General features: G+C 40.4%; 1 protein-coding gene across 6 annotated transcripts in view; it reads left to right on the top strand.

The window, feature by feature from the left end:
* The window catches only part of GULP1 (GULP PTB domain containing engulfment adaptor 1), a 160,277-nt gene that overhangs the window by 33,366 nt on the left and 103,142 nt on the right, over positions 1–23,769 (top strand). The window contains exon 1 of one of the 6 annotated variants that reach the window (XM_058189006.1): positions 5,631–5,724. The exons of the other annotated variants lie outside the window; for them this stretch is intronic. The gene's annotated coding sequence lies outside the window, so the exon portion shown is untranslated. Of the gene's footprint in view, positions 1–5,630; positions 5,725–23,769 lie in introns of those variants that run through there. 6 annotated transcript variants of the gene reach the window in all.

The raw sequence follows: 23,769 nt of genomic DNA, 5'->3' as shown, positions 1-23,769 counted from the left end.
GTATATACGGTAGGTCTAGGATATTTTCCTACTCAGAGTCCCCTCTGTTAGGCAGTATTATCTTGTGTGACCCAGGATCCTGCTTTCTCTGTCACATTATCTGTGGAATTATCTGTGGAATAATATCTTTAAAGTTCTGGTTGTTCCCTCCAGCATTTGGACTGTGAAGTTAAGCAACCCTATTCGTTGTTAGTGCTTGTCTTATTGATTAGAAGTTAAAGTCATGATCATTTCATTTTATTATTTTGGAGTACTTATTTTTTCAAACAGTTTGCTGTTCCTTGGTTTAAATTTCTGTCCACAGCCTAGAATCACTGCTGTGTGATGGACAGCTATATAGATTTTTTAAATGAGCAAACAGATAAATGATATCATGCACATAAGTGCACAGACATATATTTATTTGTTTGTTTTGCAATATTTACAGCCTGCATAACCTTGATGGATTTTGAATAAGGTATAATGGAGTAAAATACAAGATATGAAAAAAAAAACTAATACAGAGAAATAAGCTCATCAATAATGAAATAAACATCATAAGCAAGCATAGTCGGTGCTCAGTAAATAAATTACACAAAAGACCAAACGTGCAAGAAGAAAACTGCTTTAACTGTTCACCAAAAAGCAACTAGGTTAGCTTAAAGGTTTTAAATGATGATAACCAGCTATTTTAATTGAGCTATGCAATGACTAGCAATTAATGTTATGTGCCAATTGTCTTGCCTTGGAAAAACAACCATATGTGAACAATTTAGCTGCTTGGGCTCAGAGGCAAATGGTTAGAATAAGGGTCCCTAACCCCAGACTTGTGCCGGTCTGCAGCATGTCAGAAACTGGCTGCGCAAATAAGCAAAGCCCCATCCATGGGATTCAGGCAGCATGTGACCACGCTCTCTCCGGTCCATGGACAGACCTCTCTCCATGAAATCGGTCCCTAGTGCCCAAAATGTTGGGGGCCACTGGCTTAGAAGCCAGAAAAACTGACTTGTCTTCCAGCAGCCTATCTGGTGTCTGCCTATTAAGGTTTCAGTTTAGACCTGTTTCATTATTCCTGGGAATTCTCCGTCACCTATTTCCATATCTTTCCCACTATACTCCAGGGTATCATTAAAAAAACAAAAACCAGTATTACTCAACAACTGCACATAGGGTATTTTGTAGTTAGCTTAGAAAATGGGATATACACTATCAGTATGACTGGTAGTAGAGATATGGATACCGTGTTTCCCCGAAAAATAATACCCTGTCTTATATTTTTATGAACCCTGAAATAAGCACTTGGCCTTATTGCCATGCGCTCAATAGCCCGATTGGGCTTATTATCAGGAGATGTCTTATTTTGGGGGAAACAGGGTAGTATGTTTTGAGGGAAATAATACAGTGGCTTTTTGACAAAACATTTATTGATTACATGGCACAAATATCCTGCCATTCAGCAAGTTAATTGTTAACGTATGTGATGCTTTGTGAATGTGTGGTTTTAGCAAAGCCTTGACTGAAATGCCATATTGATGCTGCCCTGTTAAATGGTGCCAGTATTCATTGCATGCACTGTATTATGACTCCCACTGAACCAGTCACTTTGAGGTTCTGTAACAATGTTCTGCACATACGTGTATGTAGGTTGAAAACATTTTCGGTGGCATGTTTGAGAAAGTGCTGGCTGAAGTAAAGTCCACTACCTTAGCATGACTGAAGTTCAGGGGACTCTGTACAGTGGTCCTACTAATTAACATTAACATGGGATAAAAACCATTATCTTGATCCAAGGTAAAGTATTTTTTGGTGAAACAGACCTTGGCTAATCTTGAAAAGATAAGCAGGGTAGGATTTAATTAAAGCATGGAGGGACTCTACTAGTACACATTCTTGACTTAGAATGTGACAGACTTATCCTGGAAGAAAACTGCATGTCCATGGAATTGTTAGAAACTGTGTTTAACTTTAGGGATAAGTTAGAATTTTCATTTTAATCTTTGTCTGAAATTCATACATTGCTCCACATTTCTTACTCCACTTTCTAAAACATTGACATTCTGATGCAGAATGTTCTTTTCTTTGTTTGATTGCTTATAATGACCCCAATGATTTTATCTCTCTTGGCATTTTTTTTTTAACATGCTGAACCCATATTTTTATCTATTTCACTGTCTTTTTTTTAAACATGCTTTTCCCCTTAAATCAATTCTCCCTCCATCTCTTTATTATTTTAGAAGTCATATCCTTCCAACCATGGAAACCCATCAAGTTATTGTCTCCTACATGACAGTGATTGATCTTGACACCTGTTTTGTAAAGTGTGCTCTGTCATTGAGCTTGCAATCATGTTGAATAGAGTTTATTGTTTTCTTGGATCAATTCAGCTGCAATACCCATTATTTTACAGATACCTGGATGAAACTGAGACAAGAATTTTAAAAATGGAAGCCTGAACAGTATTTTTGGCCATTTATCTGATACCAAAGGGAGATAATGCTACTTTGTATGTATAGTTGATTAGTAATCAGTTTTATTTATGCTGTTTTCTTTACTTCCAATTTGTAAGTATAATTGTATATTTAGAATAGAATAGAATTTTTTATTGGCCAAGTATTTCTATACTATACCTTCTGTCAAATCTCTGGCTTTGTTTCTAAGCTGAAGCATTAAAAGCCTTCAGTATTTTCTGTATTTCTAATTTTGGATGGGATGTTCATAATAACAAATAGCAACATATTCCTATATGTGACTGCTTGTTTTTGCCTGAAGTTTATTTTAGATTTATTTAATTCATTTGGAAATAACCTAAAACCTGAAAAGTATAGATCTTGGTCACCCCTAAGTGTACAAAGCTTTATCTGCAAGAATTCTAAGAGCACTAGATCAAGTTCCCCCAAATATAGGAAACTTGGAAGTTGCAGCACTATTTCTGGATTTTTTATAGACCGGGAGCTATTTTGATATTGGATAGGCAATACTTTCTATTAGGCCTGTAATTTTTTTCAGAATATAGAAGGACCCTTTGAAGTAAGATCAAGAAACATCTGGCAAACATATTAAAGATTTATAGATATTGGGACTGTTGATGTAAACTTTAAGGAAAAGAGATGTATATAATTCTTTAGTTATATCTTCAATATCCATTTGTAGAACTGATTAGTAGAGTTGAAGAAGTTGAGCATCAGAGTTCCAAGGAACACCTCCAACGAAATAATAATAATAATAATAATAATAATAATAATAATAATAATAATAATAATAATAATAATAATAATAATAATTATTATTATTATTATTATTATTATTATTATTATTTATTAGATTTCTATACCGCCCTTCTCCCGAAGGACTCAGGGTGGTGTACAGCCAAAATAAAAACAAACAATACAATATACAATTAAAACCAGAATTAAAAAGCTTATTACACAATTGGCCTAAGACTTTAAAACATTTAAAATTCTAAAAACCCATTAAAATTCGTAATATAAAGTTAAAAACCAACAAAATTTAAGCCAGCCCCGCGCGAATAAATAAATGTGTTTTCAATTCGCGGCGGAAGGTCCGAAGGTCAGGTATTTGGCGTAAACCAGGGGGAAGTTCGTTCCAGAGGGTAGGAGCCCCCACAGAGAAGGATCTTCCCCTGGGGGCTGCCAGCCGACATTGTTTGGCGGACGGCACCCTGAGAAGTCCCTCTCTGTGTGAGCGTACGGGTCGGTGGGAGGCATGAGGTAACAGTAGGCAGTCCCGTAAGTACCCAGGCCCTAAGCCATGGAGCGCTTTAAAGGTAGTAACCAGAACCTTGAAGTGCACCCGAAAGACCACAGGCAGCCAGTGCAGTTTGCGCAGGAGTGGTGTTACATGGGAGCTACGTGGAGCTCTCTCTATCACCCGCGCAGCTGCATTCTGGACTAACTGAAGCCTCCGGGTGCACCTCAAGGGGAACCCCATGTAGAGAGCATTACAATAATCCAAGCGAGAGGTAACGAGCATGAGTGACTGTGCACAAGGCATCCTGATCAAGGAAGGGGCGCAACTGGCGAACCAGGCGAACCTGGTGAAAGGCTCTCCTGGAGACGGCCGTCAAATGATCTTCAAACGACAGCCGTTCATCCAGGAGAACACCCAAGTTGCGCACCCTTTCCTTTGGGGCCAATAACTAGCCTCCAACAGTCAGCTGCGGCTGCAGCTGACTGAATTGGGGTGCCGGCATCCACAGCCACTCCGTCTTGGAGGGATTGAGCTTGAGCCTGTTGCTCCCCATCCAGACCCGTACGGCTTCCAAACACCGGGACAGCACTTCAACAGCTTCGTTGGGGTGGCCCAGGGTGGAGAAGTACAGCTGAGTATCATCAGCGTACAGCTGGTATCTCACCCCAAAGCCGCTGATGATCTCACCCAGCGGCTTCATATAGATGTTGAACAGGAGGGGCGAGAGAATCGACCCCTGTGGTACCCCACAAGTGAGGCGCCTCGCGGCCGACCTCTGCCCCCCTGTCAACACCGTCTGCGACCAGTCAGAGAGATAGGAGGAGAACCACTGATAAACGGTGCCTCCCACTCCCAATCCCCCTAACCGGCGCAGCAAGATACCATGGTTGATGGTATCAAAAGCTGCTGAGAGATCTAATAGGACCAGGGCAGAGGAATAACCCCTGTCTCTGGCCCTCCAGAGATCATCCACCAACGCGACCAAAGCTGTCTCCGTGCTGTATCCGGGTCGGAAGCCGGACTGGAACGGGTTTAGATAGACAGCTTCATCCAGGTATTGGGGTAGCTGCCGCGCCACAGCACTCTCTACAACCTCAAATATAAAGCTCTGAGGCTTGAGGTTCCTCAAAGTTCCAATTTATTAGAGATGTCATGTTGGCACAGCTGGGAAAACCTGAATCTGAAAGCTTCCAGGTTTTCCACACCCAGGTGACAGTTCATAGCCCTGCCCACACCCACAAGTTCATCGCATTGTCCAATCAACTCTTCACACTCAATTGGATACAATCTTCAGACAGTCTCCATGAGACACAGGATGTCCTTGAATGTGGAAAGTTGTTATGACTAATTTTCTATCGCTCCAACAACAACCTCCTCCCAACTTCCCCAACTAAAATATGTGGCAGTTAAGAAGCAAAAAAGAAAATCGTCTTCCAAAACTGACATTGAGTTGTCCTTGCCTCCCCCCCCCCCATCTTGAAAAAAAAGGGAAGAACTTCAGAGTAATGACAGGAGGCTGGTCTGAGTTGGAAAAACACATCTGGCATATATTGTTGTCATAAATAATGGTTATTTTAGTAACAACTCAAATATAGTCAATACAGCATGTTTCTTGTTCAATAAAAGACTGAGAACTAAAAATATCCAGGGGAATATTGGAATTTTGACTGATGATAGGGGTAAGGGGTATTTTGGGAAAAATCTTGGTCAACTGCAAAATACATTAGCTTTGGAAAATCCAGTCTGGTGGCTTCAGTCTCAGCCTAAGACATAGTGTCATACTCAGGAGAAAAACTTAAGGAGCAGAACCAGCAATACTGCTGTATGCCATAGTATCAGGCCCTTATCATGCATGAAACGGTCTTCTGTCTGCAATGGCTACTAGGTGGACTGCTAAATAAATCTGAGCTCTATAATACTCGTCAAAATAGGTTTTTTCTTTCTTTCAGGTTTTGCCTCTCAGGACTTTAACTCAAATTAAAGTGAAAGATGAGAATTCAGACAGGAAAAAGATGGAAAAGCCTCATGAACTAAGGGGTCTGTAAAGAGCAACTGCCTTATTCTGCCTGAACTTTTCTAGTTTAGTTTTTCTTCAGCTTAAATCTGTACCAAGGGAACAGCAGCTCTAATCTGAAACACTGAATTTTGCAAAGACAATTTCCTAGTTGTTGTTTGGACAAAGAAGGGGTTAACAACCAAAGTGAGATGGATCAAGGTTGAGTTGAATTTATGGATTAGCTGTTGAGTTCCCTGTAGTAAGGAAGGGAAGCCTTCTAATTATGACATGCTGTCCTTTGTAGTATCATCAAGTAACAGTTTACCACTTGAATAATTTCATTAGTGAGCATCTTGATAATGATGGTGGTTAAATAATTTTTACTGTGTGTATTGGTAAACCAAATCTAATATCTTAACCTAGTATTTGGTAGCTAGCCCTAATCTGTATTTCTGCAGGACAATGAGGTATGAGAATGGATTATATTATTTAAAGATACAAATGTGAAAAGTTTGTTTTTTTTATTTAAATAACACCTCTCTCCAGAGGAGTTAAAGCAACAGAGTTCTCTCCTGAGATGCAGTTTTTACTTAACAGAGGCGTGTGTCTGTAGGGCAAGCTTTCATTTTATATAATCTGAAGTTTCATGATAAGAGCAGTTTATTCTACTCACATTACTTTGCATATGTAAGCCACATCTCTGTCTCAGTTGCTAGGGATCAAGATAGGGTAGATGAAGTGTAACAATATCACTGGCTGTTCAGGCCATTTTAAACAGTACTATTGATGTTTCAAGACCCTTGAAATGGTCTTGCCTGTCATAATGGTTATTTTCTAAATGCTATAATAAGCAGTTTTTGAACACTTTTCTCCACTTGGTTCAAAGGAGATTAATTACCACCACTCTGACAGCTCTATGTCCTCTAAAAACTCTCTTCTTTTACTGAGCTCTGTTTAAATAATGTGGAAACGTTATTCATATTTCTCCTTCCTCTCAAAAGCAATTGTATATTGTGCTACGATCATCTTTCGTTGAATGCATGCAATATTGATTGGTTGGACTTGCTGTATAAAATTGCTTAAATTAAAAAAAAACAGGGGTTTTATTTAAGATTCTCCAAGATATATTGATAACATACTGCTAAAAAGAGAATCACCTTGAGATTTACAGTGTTTCACATTCATAATTTGTGTTGAGAAAGTGTTTGTGAGATTATATGTCATTTTCTTAGTGAAAAATCTATATATTAACAAAACAGCATGGGAACTATAGCTTTATTTCTTTTCTTGCACATATATATTTTTGTATATATTTGGAAATCTGCTTATATCTCACTGTTCCTTTTGTGCATTTTTGTGCATTTTTGTGATAGTTGTATGTTGCCTTTTTCTATCAGTTCAAATAATTTTAATTATACCAGTGGGATTTCTGGCAGTATTTAAAAGGTCCAGTTACATAAATGGTTGCCAAATTTGTAGCACACTTTAAAAGTGTTGTTAAGTTAATCTTGAATTAGTCTAACTAAAATCTCATTATTTCATCAAGATAGATTGCTTTACTTATTCATTATAGATGTGCAAACACGAGATTTTAAAAAACTGATTTTACTTGTTTGTTATTCAAAGAAATGTATTTTACGTAATGAATTTCCCACTCCTTTTTTTTCTTTTTAAGTCCTGAAAAAATTCTCTTGAGACTTGGGATTCCTTCTAAACAATGTGAGCCTTGTTGCATAAAACTAAAATGCAAGAAGGGAAGTTGCCAGGAATGAAGCAGAAGGGACTTGCGCTAATTAACCTTTCCCTGTGCAAAATTTCTCTGCCTAATTTTGGCTATTTTCCCTCACTGTAATAAGGTGTGGCATAATACACATTCATAAGGAAGACCTCTGATTTTCCAGAGATATATTTAGGGAGTACAGAGGAAGGAAAGCGGGGGAAAGAGTTTCTTGTAGTTGCACAAATATTGAAGCCAGCTCTTTAATTACAACCTGATCTGTACAGAAGTCCTTACTGCAGTTTTCATGACTGCAACAAACTCATGGATCAGCAAGTTCATGAAGGTTGTTTTCTCAAACTTTTTTTTCCCTTACAGAGAAAGTATAAGGTTTCAATAAGAAAAACAGATGTATTAATAACAAAATTAATTATGGTTAACATTCCATGTGATTCCTGTAGTTTCATAATGTGCTTCATAGCTTCATATAGTGTGCTCTATGTGCCCGCTTACAAATAATGCTGCTTAAAAAAATTAAATAAGGTATAAATATATCTTTAGCCAGTATAAAGTAGTGATTAATGAACTGGGTCTAATCAGAATTGGGCCCAAGCCTGCAAGACAGGACCTCTGTTTTAATTCAACCTCCTATAAAATAAAAGTTCCTTTAAAGGTACTAGAGTACCTTTAGTACCTTTAATTACTAGAGAAGAAGCAGGATATAAATATAATAAATAAAATACTATAACAGATTTAATTACAGATGACCTGGCATGTAATTACTGAGAGCTGGATGGATCCAGAAGGGATGATGGTGGCCCTTTTGGAAATGTGCCAGCTGGGTTTTGGGTATGTCATCAGCTGAAGCTCCAGGGCAAGGGTGGAAGTGTAGTGATTCTCAAGTGGGAGTTTCATAAGGCTTTCCATGGGCACCGCTCCACAGGTTGCAAGTGTGGAACCCTGTTCATTAAATTGGGCTCTAAGGATCATTAGGGATTGTTGCTACTGTACCAGCTTCCCTACTGTGTAACCACCTCCCTGACTGAGCTACTGGACTCCATTGCCAGGCTAGTGATGGAATTTCCCAGACTTACAAATTGAGGGACTTCAATTTGCCTTCTCTGGGGTTGGAGTCAGAAGCATCTTAGGAGCTCATGGCTACAATGATCTGTCCTGGCCTATCTCAGGGCAAGGTCATCCCCTTGTCAAGAAGGATGAAGCAGATGAACATCAAGAAAGATGGCTCTTTACTGTAATGGTATTTCACCTGTGAAATGTTTCCTTCAGAGCAATTTTTCTGGTGCCTTGTATTGTTTCATTTTCCCAGCAGGGAAAATGGAATTCTTTTTATCCTCTCAGGCATTTTAAATCTCTTGCTATGACTTTTGGTGCTTGCAACATTTACCATTTTCTTTTAATTATGAGCCTTCCTGTTTTAAACCCTTATGTTGTGCTGTTTTGTTGCATCCAATTATATGTATTTTATATTTTTCATTGACTAGTGTACCAATATACGTGTTCTTAAATATTTTTTTAAAGTTGTTGAATTATTCACTTACATAATAATGACCAATATTGGCAATTTTTGTTATTTTTCGATGTAAAATTAACAGTATTATATATTTATGTATTAGACATTCATGTACATTTTATTAACAATGTAATTGCAAGGAATGCATTGATCTCTGTCATTTAGGAGTGCTGGATTTAATTGGTTTAATACTCAAGATAAAAGTATTAAAAGTTTAATACTTAAGATAAAAGTATCTTAAAAAAGTACAGTTTTAATACAATTTTTTGCTTTTTGAAAGGAATGTTGACATATTTGTGTCAACCTGAGTTTAGTTTTTTTTTTAAAAAAAAAAGTTTATATGGTCTCTTTCACAATGTGATCAAAGCCGTTCATAATACAGGAGGACAAAAATGATATATTTCCAAGCAGTTAGGAAACATTAAAAAACTATGTCATAATAAATTATTAATATCAAAATAATAATTTCATTACCAGAAGGAACTCGTTGAAATCTGTTCTAGGTAATAACAAAAGCAAAACTTGAGTTTCAGAGGGAAAGGTGCCTTCCAGGGTTTTGTAAAAACAGGGAAAAGTATCCTGGAGTCTTGATAATAATAGCAGTCAGTCAGTGAGACTGGAATTCAGAAAGCAAAAGATCAAAGAAGAATTTCTGTGGAAGAGGTGTTTCAAAAGTCTTCAGTGAAATGTTAAAAACAATGCACTAAAAAGATTATATTTTTCTCTCCGTTTAAAAAAAGACCATCCTAATTAGGGCAACAGTATACCATATTGAATCAAACGATTGTGACTTTTTCAGAGTATAAAAGAGAGCCCCTAGGAGATCTGCTATACAGCATGATGTATCTTGTGGTGAGGAAAATTCATTAGGAACACTCCCAGAAATACAGAAAACTGTCCATGAATTAAATCAACCCTTTCAGCACAATGAAGATATGACATGTTAAATATGTGGCCTTGGAAAATCATCTTTGCGAGCCTTGGTTTATATAAAGAATGAACAATACTGTTAAAAAGAGTTTCTGTTAGTAATGTGTTATCTAGTCTTGTCCCACAATCTTTGTTAAGCTATTAAGAAGAACAAAGACTGATGAATGTGGGATAGATGGAAAGAACTGAAATAGTTAGGCATAAGATAGACTTTGTTTTGTTTGTGTTAAGTTCGGGCAATAACGAGGCAGGAGACCAGGGTAGTGACAACAGCTCTTTACTATATGGTGAACCCAGCAACCGGGCTGGGGAAAAACCTCTCCTTATATACAGTTTAACCGGCGGCTTCAACCAATCAGCAACGTGCTTGTTTCCCGCCAAAACATTTAAAGATACATTACACTCCTTCCCTCCCAGAAAACACTTTACCCATATTTACATGATATTTACATATTATTTTTCAACGTAGTCACGTAAATAGACTGGGCGTCTCCTGACTCTTTCGGACCTGCGCAGTTCATTCCCTGGGAGTGGGTTGAGCTGACCGGAGGGGCTGTTTGCTCCTCTCAGCTCCTCCTCTAGGCCATCCGGCCCTGGATTATTTGCAGAGTCGTCCCTGCTGTTTTCTAATGGAACCTGTTGGCGTCGCTGGACCTCCGGAACTCAGATAAGTCCTGCGATTTTCCGGGTTTGAGTCAGCTGTGGATTCAAACATTGTATAGTCAGGGCCTGTTTCGTCTAACTCGGATTGTTCGGCTATTCGTTTTCTTAATTGATCTATGTGGCGCCTCCATACTCGGCCGCCTTTTAACTCCACCAAGTATGATTTTGGACCTGTTATGTTTAGGATTTGTCCTGCTACCCAGGCTGGGCCTTCACCATAGTTGTGTGCCCACACTCGGTCGCCTATTTCCATCCTCTTGTTTTTCGAGTCCCCTTGTAACCCTCCGTGTATAGTTTGGATTTAAACGGTCTAGTGGGCACCTGAGCTTTCGGCCCATTAATAATTCTGCTGGGTTTCTGCCGGTTGTGACACAGGGGGTTCTGTGTTGGACGGCCAGGAAAACATCGATTTTGGTTTGCCAGTCGCCTGGCTTGAGTCTGGACAATGCCTCTTTTGCGCTCCGGACGAAACGCTCTGCAAGGCCATTCGTCGCAGGGTGGAAAGGCGCCGAGAGGGCATGCCGGATGCCCTTTCTGCCAAGTACTCCTCAAACTGGGTTGCCGTGAATTGCGGGCCGTTATCGGATACTAGCGTGTCGGGCAACCCATGGGTTACAAATAGGTGCCGTAGGACTGAGATCACGGCCTCGGCTGTCATGGATCTCATGAGAATGATTTCCAGCCATTTGGAGTAGGCGTCGACTACTACCAGGAAGGTTTGGCCGTGGAAGGGGCCGGCAAAATCAATGTGGATTCTCGACCAGGGCCCTTGGGGTCTCTCCCATTCCCAAACCGGGGCCGTTGGGGGTAGCGGTCTGGACTCCTGGCAGGCCTGGCATTTCCCTACCCTTTCAGCAATTTCCGAGTCCATTAAGGGCCACCACACATAGCTTCTCGCTAGACCCTTCATCCTTATGATCCCTGGGTGACCCTCGTGGAGAGATCCAACACCCTTTTCCTCAATTTCTCTGGGATCACCACTCGATCCCCCATAGCAGGCACCCCCTTGAGCCGAAAGTTCCCACGTTTCTTTACAAACTCTTTAAAACGCCGCCCGCAGCGGCCACCCTCTTGTACCCAACCAAGTACAGTTCTCAAAATAATGTCCGGTATGACGCCCGAGCCACCTCCTTAGATGTGACTGGGCCAGAGTCCAGAGAGTCAATTAACAGTATGGGCGTCCCCGGAGTGGGGTCCTCGATCGCCCCTGGTAGTGGGCATCTGCTTAATGCGTCCGCATGCCCCAACTCTTTTCCTGGCCGATGCTGCAGTTTGTAGGAGTAGGCGGCTAAAAAGATAGTCCATCGGGTCAATCGGGGCGAAAGTGCCACAGGCGTTGGGCGGTCGCCAGCCAGTAACCCTAACAGTGGTCTATGGTCTGTAACAATTTCAAAGTCTCTACCAAAAACGTATTCGTGAAACTTTTTTACCCCTGACACTATAGCTAGAGCTTCCTTATCCAACTGACTATAGTTCCTCTCTGTCGAGGACATCGTTCTGGAGTAGAAGGCTATTGGGGCTTCTGTGCCATTTGGAAGCCTGTGGCTGAGCACAGCCCCCACCCCGTAAGGGGAAGCATCGCAAACTAATACCAATGGCATTGTGCTATGATACTGGATCAGTAAGCTATCGCTCGAGAGTAGGTTTTTTACTGCTTCGAAAGCCCTAGCTTCCGACTTTCCCCAAGACCAAGCAGTATTCTTTCCCAGTAACTTATGTAGCGGCTCGGCAACGGTTGCCTTATTTTTCAAAAAGACCGCGTAAAAGTTCACTAGACCCAGGAATGCCTGTAGCTCTGTTTTGTTTTTGGCTGCTGGAGCCTTTCTTATTGCCTTGACCTTGCTCTCAGTGGGGTGAATTCCCTCCTTGTCTATTCTGTAGCCCAAGAACTCTACGGATTCTACCCCTATTTGGCATTTGTTCACTTTAACCTTTAGACCGGCTGACCGGAAAATGCCCAGAACTTTTCTCAAACGCTCCCCCAATTCTTCTAAATTTTCGGCTGATACCAATACATCATCAAAATAGGGGACTACCCCCGGGAGCCCTTGCAGAAGTCGCTCCATTAAATTTTGAAATAGACCAGGTGCCACACTCACCCCAAACTGTAACCGGGTACACTTGAAAGCACCTCTGTGAGTCACAATTGTCTGGGCTTTGGCTGTGTTGGCGTCTACAGGCAGTTGTTGATAGGCTTGGGCCAAATCTAATTTGGCAAAAACGTGCCCTTGCCCCAGCGAGTGCAGCAAGTGTTGTACCACGGGGACCGGGTAAGCGCTTTTTTGCAAGGCTTTGTTTAACGTTGCCTTGTAGTCAGCGCAGATTCTAACTGACCCATCTGATTTCACTGGGGTGACGATTGGCGTCTCCCACTTTGCATGATCGACTGGCACCAGAATCCCCTGACTGATGAGCTTGTCTATCTCCTTGTTAATCTTGGGTTTAAGGGCAAAAGGGACCCTCCTTGCTTTTAACCGTATGGGGGCTACCTGGGGGTCTAAATTGAAGGAAATAGGGTCCCCTTGTACTTGCCCAGGCAGTCCTTGAACACATCTTCGAACTCGTCCATGAGTGTGTCCTTTAGGTTAAAGTCATTTCTGTAGATGCCAGTCACTCCCATGCCCAGCGCACGGAACCAGTCTAGTCCCAACAAACTTGGCAGGGTCCCTTCGACTATCGTGATGGGCAGGGTCTTCTTGTGTGGTCCGTACTCGACGCGGACGGAGGTGGTCCCTCGAACAGGGATGCGATTCCCTTGGTAGTCGTGAACTCTTAGCCGCTGTGTTTGCAGTTTGCGTTTGGTGATTTTCGGCAAAGCTTTCGCAAGAGTGTCCCAGGACATGATTGTGATCGCTGACCCTGTGTCCACTTCTAGTCGGCACGGCACTCCTTCGATTTTCGGTTTCGTGAAGATTTTCTTCGACGCGGGTTGCTGCACGGCCTACTATCACGGTCGCTCGATTTGAATTCGCGCCTTTTTGTTTTGACCAATCACGGGTCGCCTTGCCGATCCTGCGCCTGATTGGTTGGTTTGAATTTTCGGCGGAAGGTTGGGGTGCTCGACAGACTTGAGCCAGGTGCCCTTCTTCTCGCACCGCCGACATGTAGCGTCCTTGAACTTGCATCGTTGACGCTGGTGTTGCCCTCCGCAACTTCCGCATTCATCCCGGTCTTCTTTGCCCCTTCTCTCGGTGAGGCAAACTCCTTCCTCATCCTCGCCGCCTGATTCGGTCTGGATTTCTTCGTTGTGGACCGGGTTGATTTGGTCGCCGCTGGCGTGAGTGGCTTTGTAGGGTTTCCGCCGCTTGGGTGGACATCTGATGAGCTCTGGCTTCGCCCAGAGCGTTTGCCAGCGTTAGATTGCGTTTTGATAGCAGCCGCCTCCGCAAACGAATGTCTCTGACCCCACGGATGAGTTGCTCTAACAGCTCCTCATCCAAGTCTCGGTACCCACAATCCTTGGAGGCTTTCTCAGGGCTGCCATGTAATCGCTGATGGATTCGCCTCTTGCTGTCTGCGCCTCCAAATTCAAAACGCCGACATATTTGGACGGTGTTGGCGAAATGGTTCTTCAATAGATTTTGCAGAGTTTGCCACGATACCGATTGTACCGGCGTTGGCTCTGCCAGGGCTTCCGCGATGTCGATGACCTCGGACCGCAGTGGCTCAGGAAATATGCCCTTTGCGGTTGTCTGGAACTCCTTGCAGTTCGTTTGCCTCGAGGAAGCTCTCAAACGGGTCATGTCGTTCCCCATTTCTCCTGGATGGGTCAAACGGTGCGGGCGGAGTGTAGCTGGCCATCGCTGCTTTCTGCCCTGAGTTTGCTGGGTTCGGTTCTTCGTGCGTTCAGCCTGCTCCTGGTGCTCTTAGCCTCGAGATCCCACCTTCGTCGCCAGTGTTAAGTTCGGGCAATAACGAGGCAGGAGACCAGGGTAGTGACAACAGCTCTTTACTATATGGTGAACCCAGCAACCGGGCTGGGGAAAAACCTCTCCTTATATACAGTTTAACCGGCGGCTTCAACCAATCAGCAACGTGCTTGTTTCCCGCCAAAACATTTAAAGATACATTACAGTTTGTGTGTTGGGTGTTTCAGTGGCAAAGAGGGCTTGGGCTTGGAAAGTAAACAGGGTTGGAATTATTTGGTATTAGGATGGACAACACCGGAAAACAGAGGACTTGGAGCCTAGACTGAGAATTTAAAATACAAACTACAAGAAATAGTGGTACTTCTGTATTGGACTTCTTATATTGTTATCAGGAAAACCTCTTATGGTCATCACCTTTTAAAAGATACCAATTTATCACCATATTAAGGATACCATTGGTTTTTATCCATTGATTTATTTATACTTTGGTCAGACCAAGCATGAATCTTCCCCAAACCTTCTCTCTTCTTTCATTTTCCTTTTAGGAAGATATTGTGATTTATTAAACTGCAGCTTCAAGTAAAGTCTGTGTTACAGTCTGATTCTGATTTGATAACTTGTTATATAAACATTAAAGGATTTTTCCCAGTCTTAAGTATCATAAAAATGGTGTTGACTTTATGAATGTACCATCCTAGTAGGACAGCTTATGGGGAAAAAAGAACAGAAGAGTCAAAGAAAAATCATTGTTGGCTGTCACAGCTATCTCTAAACTTGGCCATAGTGGAATTTTAGGATTTTTAGTGAAGATAGAGATGTACTATAGCTTAAATCCATGGTGTAGAGTGCACTGGGCTAAATGTTTTGTTCTTGGTAGTGGTATATAAGATGGTCTTTGACTTACGACTGTAATTGGAGTCTGGATTTTGGTTATAAATAATGATTGTCATAAGTTGAGGCATTCCTGTGACTGGACCTGATTTTATGGCTTTTTTATAGTGGTTGTTAAGTGAATCACCCAGTTTTAAGTCTGAAACCATTCTGGATGGGCGTTTTTATGCCAAAACCCAGTAAAACATGCTGGAAACCAGCAAAAATACTACTCAGATTTGGGTCACTTGATAATTTTAAATGAGGACTACCAGTGCAGTAATTTTGAATGTGCATGTTATTATCTGTTATAAATTGAATTTCAAAAGTTTAAAACATCTGTCTATGATCCAGAAAGTTTCATAGCTTGTATATGCAAGAGATTTTAATTTTGACTTGCTTGCATATCACTGCTGACAAACCAGTTTTTGACTTGAGAGTGAAGGTAATGGTGCTGGCAATGCATCCTTCAACGAGAGGCAATAGTAAGTCATAGATATTTCTATTACAAGTCAGCAGGGAACTCCAACTAGACATGATCAAAGCTTTAGTCATGGGGTAAGTATTCCAAATTCTGAAAAACCTGCAGTGTTCATTTCTTCTGTCTAAAAAAGAGAGAAATGCATTAACATGTCCTGGAAGGTATGTGTGAAAGCCAAGAAGTTGAAACAAAAGGAAAACTAAGGCAACTCATGATATGCTATTCAATTTACAGTTGTGCATAGCTCAGATAAATAAATGTATCTTAGAAAACAATATAAAACCAAATGAAATACTTCTAGTGATTGCTATGTATATTCAAAGGCGACCCCAATTTATCAAGAAACAAAAGTTTCAAATTCTTGTATTTTGTCTTTTTCTTCCTAGTTTACAAATGCAGTTGTCCAGATGGCTTTTTTGGATGGGAGCCCTAGTTTTTGTCTCTCTTTTTCTTGTAATGGACAAATCTGAGATCAGTCTGTTTATCTTTGATCATATGTGAATTAGCTTTTATAGCAGCTACGTTTTATAGCAGCTATGTTGGTGTTGAATCATTTCTTTTGACTTCAAAACCTGCCCTAGTGACAGAATGCAGCTGCATCTGTAACACAGGCTCCAATAGATTCTGGTAATCACACTGAATCAAGTAAGATCTACTATTTAATCCATCCACCTTTCTATTATAGTTAAGACTAACATCTGGATTTGGAAATTCTTAAATTGGTTCTTGATAATCCAAGTTGAATGGCAAGGAGTTGTAGTCCAATTCATATGATGGAGCATCAAAGACCAAACAAGATAAAAACATGATCTTACTATATATAGTGCCCTGTTTTCCCCAAAATAAGACATCCCCTGATAATAAGCCCAATCGGGTTTTTGAGCGCATGGCAATAAAGCCAAGCACTTGTTTCAGTGTACAAAAAAAATATAAGACAGGGTCTTATTTTCAGGGAAACACGGTATATCAGAGGTGGTATTCAGCAGGTTCTGATCAGTTCTGGAGTGCTGGTAGCAGAAATTTTAAGTACTTTGAAGAACTGGTAAATACCACCTCTGACTGGCCCCGCCCCCATCTATTCTCTGCCTCCCAAGTCCCAGCTGATTGGAAGGAAATGGGGATTTTGCAGTAACCTTCCTCTGGAGTGGGATGGGAATGGAGATTTTGCAATATCTTTCCCCCAGGAGTGGGATGGGAATGGAGATTTTACAGTATCCTTCCCCTGCCATGCCCACCTTGCCACACCCACCAAGCCATGCCCACAGAACTGGTAGTAAAAAAAAATTGAATCCCACCACTGTAGTATATGCTATGTAGCCTCCTCCTTGTTTACCTCATCAGTTATGTGCAGAGGCTTAGCTCATGTATAGAAGCTTGTTCATATGTTCATTCTGAGCTTCTGCAGCAGTGATATCTTAAGCTACATTCCTTACACAATTCCTTATATACAAGATATACATAAGATACGTATTGTTATGACAAGCTAAAGAAATCAGCATGTAACACCCTCACAAACCCAAAGCATCTGACTCGTCACAAGTGCCAGCAATTTTGAGGCTGGGGAAAAGGGAGATTTCATGGGAGGGGGGTGAGATTGAGTGACTGATGAGTTACAAATATACAGTAGTTGAGGAAGGAAAGCCAATTTCCCTGCTGCCTTTTATGCCTCTAAACTGTAAGAGGCTGTGCCATCCTGAAGTGAGATGGACAGTTCTGAAATTTCAGGCTTCAGAGAGCAATCTAAAATGATACAGACAGAGGGAAGTGGAAGAAAAGTGCTGAACATTTCATCCTTTTAAATCTAGAGGAAGAAGGGCCAGTTACTTTAAAGATAAAAGGAGAGGAAGTCAGGGATGGGGAATGGAAAACCAGATGCTGTGAGACTTAGGTTGGAATTTAAAGTTTCTTAACGGGAGAGACACTGCCAGAAACTAATAGCTGCTCAGCTGTAAGACTGGGATGTACAAGGCAAAATGTCATTGGGAAAGGTTGGCTAAAGAAGCACAATAAGTAAATTGCCTCAGTTCAAAGAAGAGGCAATTTTATTAATAGCTCAAAGTAACTTCAACCTTGTATACAATACAATTCTTACTTACCAAGGCTCTGTTGGGTTTGTGGGAAATACTGCTCAGTTTCAGCAAGGTTCCTAGTTTGTTTCTAGGTCCAATTCTAGATGTTGGTCAATAACTTTAAAGCCCTTTAGAATAGAATAGAATAGAATAGAATAGAATAGAATAGAATAGAATAGAATAGAATAGAATAGAATTCTTCATTGGCCAAGTGTGATTGGACACACAAGGAATTTTTCTTGGTGCATACACTCTCAGTGTACATAAAAGAAAAGATACCTTCATCAAGGTACAACACTTACAACACTTAATGATAGTCATAGGGTACAAATAAGCAATCATTAAACAATACCAATATAAATCATAAGGATACAAATAACAAAGTTACAGTCATACAGTCATAAGTGGCATGAGCCAAGGTATCTGAAGAACCATCTCACCCCAATGGGACTAATCTGCTCCACTTGTTCCAGTGGAAAGGGCTATTTTGGATCTTGTTGGTCAAAGAATTTTGGCTGTCAGGGTCCAGGAGAACAGCTTTTTCTAGTGTGGCCTGCCTTCTCTGGAAAATTCTCCTATCAGAGGTGAGGTCCGCTTCCACACTCCAGAAGAGCCCAAAACCTTGGCTTAAAGGACCCAGATTGTTGGGGGCAATAAAAAGTTGACTTTGTATATAATATGCAAATGGATGAAGACTATTGCTTAACACAATGTAAGCTGCCCTGAGTCTTCAAAGAAGGGCGGGATATAAATTCAAATAAAATAAAAATAAAAATTGAATGCCGCAGGGGATATTCATATAGCTTTAAAGTCATCCTTTATCTTAATACATGTATCAAAATGACTCCTAAATGTAAATGATAGCATTATATTTTCGGGTCAACATTTCATTTAAATGAAATCTTACTATTTTGAAGGTTTAAAATGGATCTTAAGATATAGATTTTTTTTTCTTATTATTAAAACTTACATTGTGAACTTCTTTTACTTTGCCAGCAACCTGACCTAAAATGAGGTCTACATCATCTTATTTATCCATCTACATTGTCAAGATTTGACAGAGCAAATACTATTACTTCTTACATGCTTGAGTTAACATTTTTCTGATTTATTTATTGTAGTGCTCAATAGCTTTTATGAACCTGTGTTTCTTAAGGTGTTTTAGATAAAAAAAACAACTTTGGGGAATTTTCATTTCTTTTCAGTGTTGCAGTCTTCTTCCTCCTGTAGCTGTGGAAGCTCATCCAGTCTGACCCTATGTGAGGCAGCTGTTGGCCATGTCACCCCTTCCGGACCCCATCTGTACCATTCTCCAAATGACATACATTCTTCTTGCAAGAGACTCTGCGTGATTTGAAGAAAGGCATGCAACATTTGGAGAATGGTACGCATGGCTTTCTTGAGCGGTTTCACAATGGCTCATAAAGCCTTCCAAAGTATCTTGAGAAGAGCTGGCTTCAGGAGCAGCTACCTCATATAGGGCCAGGCTGGGTGTACCTCACCACAGGAGGAAGAAGATGGTGGAGGTTAACTTGATATGGTAGCACTGGTTGAGTGCAGAGTGATGGAAATGTCTGGGCTTTATGCTGTGGCACTGGGGTGGCTGACCAGAGCACAGGGTTTGAGATGGCACTCCTCAATGGCAGTGGCAATGCTGGCACTGAAGTAGAGGCCTGCGGGCACTGGCAGCTGGCTGTAGAGAACCCAGGTCTATACTTTAGCCATAGCTGCAGCACTACTGTTGACGAGTACCACTATGCAGGGTCGTCAAAAGGGCAGAGTGGAGGAGATAGGCAGATGGAGGGATTTGAAGAATTGCTTCGATCGTTACTGTGGGCAGGCAACTAAATGCCCAGATTTTGATCATATTACTAGGTGGGTGCCTAGCAATGGTTGTAACTTTGGTTCAGTACTGCCATAATTTCAGATGGTCATTGAACAAAGGGTTGTTAAGGACTTTTTGCATTGCAGTTGATAGTTTGAAATCTTGCACCAAGATAGCAGAAGAATACCTTAATATAAATTGATAGATTGGTTGATGATTTGTCAAGTTGATGTTGATTCTGAACAATCACGTACATACACATACATGAGCCAAGGTGGCGCATTGGTTAGAGTGCAGTACTGCAGGCTACTTCTACTGACTGCCGGCTGCCTGCAATTTGGCAGTTCAAATCTCACCAAGCTCAGGGTTGACTCAGCCTTCCATCCTTCCAAGGTGGGTAAAAATGAGGACCCAAATTGTTGGAGGCAATATGCTGACTCTGAAAACTGCTTAGAGAGGGCTATAAAGTACTGTAAAGCGGTATATAAGTCTAAGTGCTATTGCTATTGCTATAGACTTTCACCATGACAAGCTGCCCAGGTTAACTTGGTCCATCAGATCTTTCAATGGTGGACCCATTGCCACTGTAGAATAGAATAGAATAGAATAGAATTTTATTGGCCAAGTGTGATTGGACACACAGGGAATTTGTCTTGGTGCATCAAGTACTGGTTAATCCTCATCTTCTCTTTCCTTCTATCTTTCCCAGCATTAAAGCCTTCTCTAGACAGCTAGGTTTTTGCATAATGTGTCTGAAATAAGATCATTTGAGCCTGATCATTTATGTCTCAAGTGAAAATTCTGGGTTGATTATTTCATAATCCATTTGTTTTCATGGCTATTCACGATACTTTCAGGAACGTTCTCCCAACAGTAAATTTCCATAGCATAAATACTGTTCCCTGTTCTACTCTTTTAACATGTAATTTTCACTTGCTACATCCGCAGGGGGAATACCATTGCTTGCACTACTTTAATCTTTGTAGGTATAGACACATCATGGCATCTGAATATCTTTTTCAAGTCTTTCATGGCCGCTCTACAAAGTGCTAGTCTCTGGTGTACTTCCTGACTGCTTGTGCCTTTACTATTAATTGACTGATCCCAAGAGATTGAAACTATTCACCATTTCACTATATTCATTGTTAATTCTAAAGCTGGTTGTTGTGTCTGTTATCAGATTGGTCTTTATGTTTAATTTTAACTATGTTTTTTCCCCCTCAATATACTCCTTGCCATTTACTACTATAACTTTAAGATCCTTTGTGTTTTTGACTATCAGAGTAGTGTCATCAGTATAAAAACAGGCTATTGGTATATCTTCCTTCACTTTTAAAACTTCTTCCCTTAATGTATTTTTTTGGAATATAAGACGCACCTTAGTTTTTGGGGAGGAAAATAAGAAAAAAGCTGATTGGCAGGTGAGATCAGCTGTTCCCAGAGGTGAATTTTTGCAACAGATTCCTTGGTTGTGAGCTCTGCACCTTGCTTTTTTCTTTTTTCTTTTTTTTCTTTTTTTTTCTGCCTCTAAAACTCTGTTTCAGAAAAAACTTTTTTCTGCCTCTGAAAGCCTCCAAAACAGAACTTCAGGAAAAAAAAGCCTCTTAAGCTCTGTTTGGGGGCTTCTTTTCTGAAGCTTCTTTCAGCCTCTGAAACTTTTGTTTGTTTGTTTTTTGTTTACATTTATACCCTCTCTTTTGGGGGAAAAAGGTGCTTCTTATACTCCAAAAAATACGGTATATTCAGCACATAAGTTGAATAAATAAGGAGAGAATATGCATCCTTAGCTACTCCTTTGCCGACCTGAAGCCAGACTGTTTCACTGTGTTCTATCCATACTGTGTCTTCCTGAGCTGCATATAGGATAATGAGATGCTTTGGGATTCCCATTCTTCTTATCCCATTCCACAGCGTGACGTGATTGACACAATCAAAGGCCTTTCTATAATCAGTGGAGCACATACTAACTTCTTTTTGGCATTCTTCGGCTTTCTCAATTATCCAGTGTGCATCCACAATGAGGTCTCAAGATAGGTATTGTACAATAATTTATGAAGTAGCTGATATTAAGATTCCTTGGGAATAGCATTCCTAAGTATATTGTTTGTAATAATTTAATTTTGGTGCTAGAACAAAATGGAACTAATGAGTCTACTTTTCATATGGTCAATAGATCTATATATTATTTATTTGATTGTTATTCGGCCATAATCTCCAAGGTGTCCCAGTATCTAACAGTACAATAAAAACCACAGAACTCAGTAAGAGTTAAGATATCATTGTATATGTGTATCTGTATGAATACAATAAAAAGAGACAAAAACTACCAACAAAACACAAATTGGAAATATCCACATTAATCCCCAAGCGCTTTCCAGAAGAGCTCTGTTTTTACTGACTTCTGGAAGGCTACCAGAGAGGGAACTAATCTAGCTTCCAGGGGGAGGCAGCCTTTCTTTCTTCCATCCAATCATATCTGATTCTCAGAGATTACTTGGACAATTCTTTTCAGTTTTCTTGACAAGGTTTTTCAGAAGCGTTTTGTCATTGCCTTGAGAAGCGTTGAGAGAAAACAACTGGCTCAAGGTCACCCAGCTGCCTTTGTGCCTAAGGTGGGACTAGAACAGTGGTGAAATCCAATTTTTTTTACTACCAGTTTTGTGGGCATGGCTTGGTGGGCATGGTGTGGCTTGGTGGGCATGGCAGGGGAAGGATACTGCAAAATCTCCATTCCCACCCCACTCCATGGGAAGGATATTGCAAAATCTCCATTCCCACCACTGCTCTGGGGCCAGCCAAAGGCGGTATTTGCCAGTTCTCCAAACTGCTCAAAATTTCCGCTACAAGTTCTCCAGAACTTGTCAGAACCTGCTGGATTTCACCCCTTGACTAGAACCACTATCTCCCAGTTTCTAGCCTGTTGTCTTAACCAGTACACCAAACTACAGACTAACTTTTTGCCTAATAGCATCTTAATATAAATTATATTGCTATAATAGCAGAGACTGTATCTCAGGGCAATCATAGTAATTAAAAATACATGCTTCTTCTGGGTTTTGAACTAGTCACTGTCTGCATATCAGACAAATACTAAACCGCTATGGTAGTAGAACATTACTGACAATAGTAACTACAGCAGAGGCTTGAACTGTACATGTGGTGTCTACTGACTGGCTCAAATGAGTATTTATTCCTGATACTGTAGACAATGAAACTGTTGCACTTTGCTTTTTTTCTCTGAAAGAAAGTAAAGTCCAGCAGGGAGATGGGTCAACAATGCTTGAAGTAACACAAGCTGGAAAACACTACTTCCAATATGGGGCTGGAAAACACAGGCTACATTCACATCAGCTGTAAGTGATAGGAGGATTATTCCATCTCTTCTTGTCTCCTAGAATGGATCAGTGGGCTTTACTCACCAAATAATCTGATAATATATGTTAATTAGCAATTTTAGTTATTCAAGCCAACAAGCAGGTACTGATTCGACATATTTTACTTATTAAAAATGCTTAAAGTATAACATTTTTATTTAAACCTTACAATATATTTATTGATTAACCACAATACATTAGAAAACTCTGCATAATTTTGAACATTATAATACACTTGATTATGCACCTGTTCCACAATATAATATTGGGAGAATTCATCGCTGCTATGCTATCATATCTATAACATGTTAAACTGATGGAGAAAGAGAAAGAAGGAGAACATTTCTCTTGCTTTAATCTGTACCTGTGTATGCTGGAGTTAATGAATTGTATAAAATAATACCATCATGTTTACTTTATTTTAGACAATGCTAGATGATCGCAATTGTATAGGTGATTTTTGAGAATTTGAGGAACCAAGATATTTCTCTAAAATGTAACTCCATCTAGATTCATCTGCCTAGGTTTTTAATTAAACTAAAACAGCTCCTTTCTTTCTATTCTTTCTAGTTTTGAGATAGTTCACATATGAAATCCTTCCAAAACTCTGTTTTATTCCTAAAGGCATATTTGGACCCTTCTACTTTTGGTTATATAGCTCCCTGAAAATAGGCTTCCTGGCATATGCTGTTTAGTGATGTGAAAAGTTATATAGGATGAAGAGAACTTTTTTGTCTTACTCCATCCAACTTAAAAG

This window comes from Ahaetulla prasina, chromosome 1 (genome assembly GCF_028640845.1).
Source record: "Ahaetulla prasina isolate Xishuangbanna chromosome 1, ASM2864084v1, whole genome shotgun sequence".
Classification (NCBI taxonomy): Eukaryota; Metazoa; Chordata; class Lepidosauria; order Squamata; family Colubridae; genus Ahaetulla; species Ahaetulla prasina.
The sequence above is the reverse complement of the archived record's forward strand: the minus strand, read 5'-3'. Positions and strand labels throughout refer to the sequence as shown.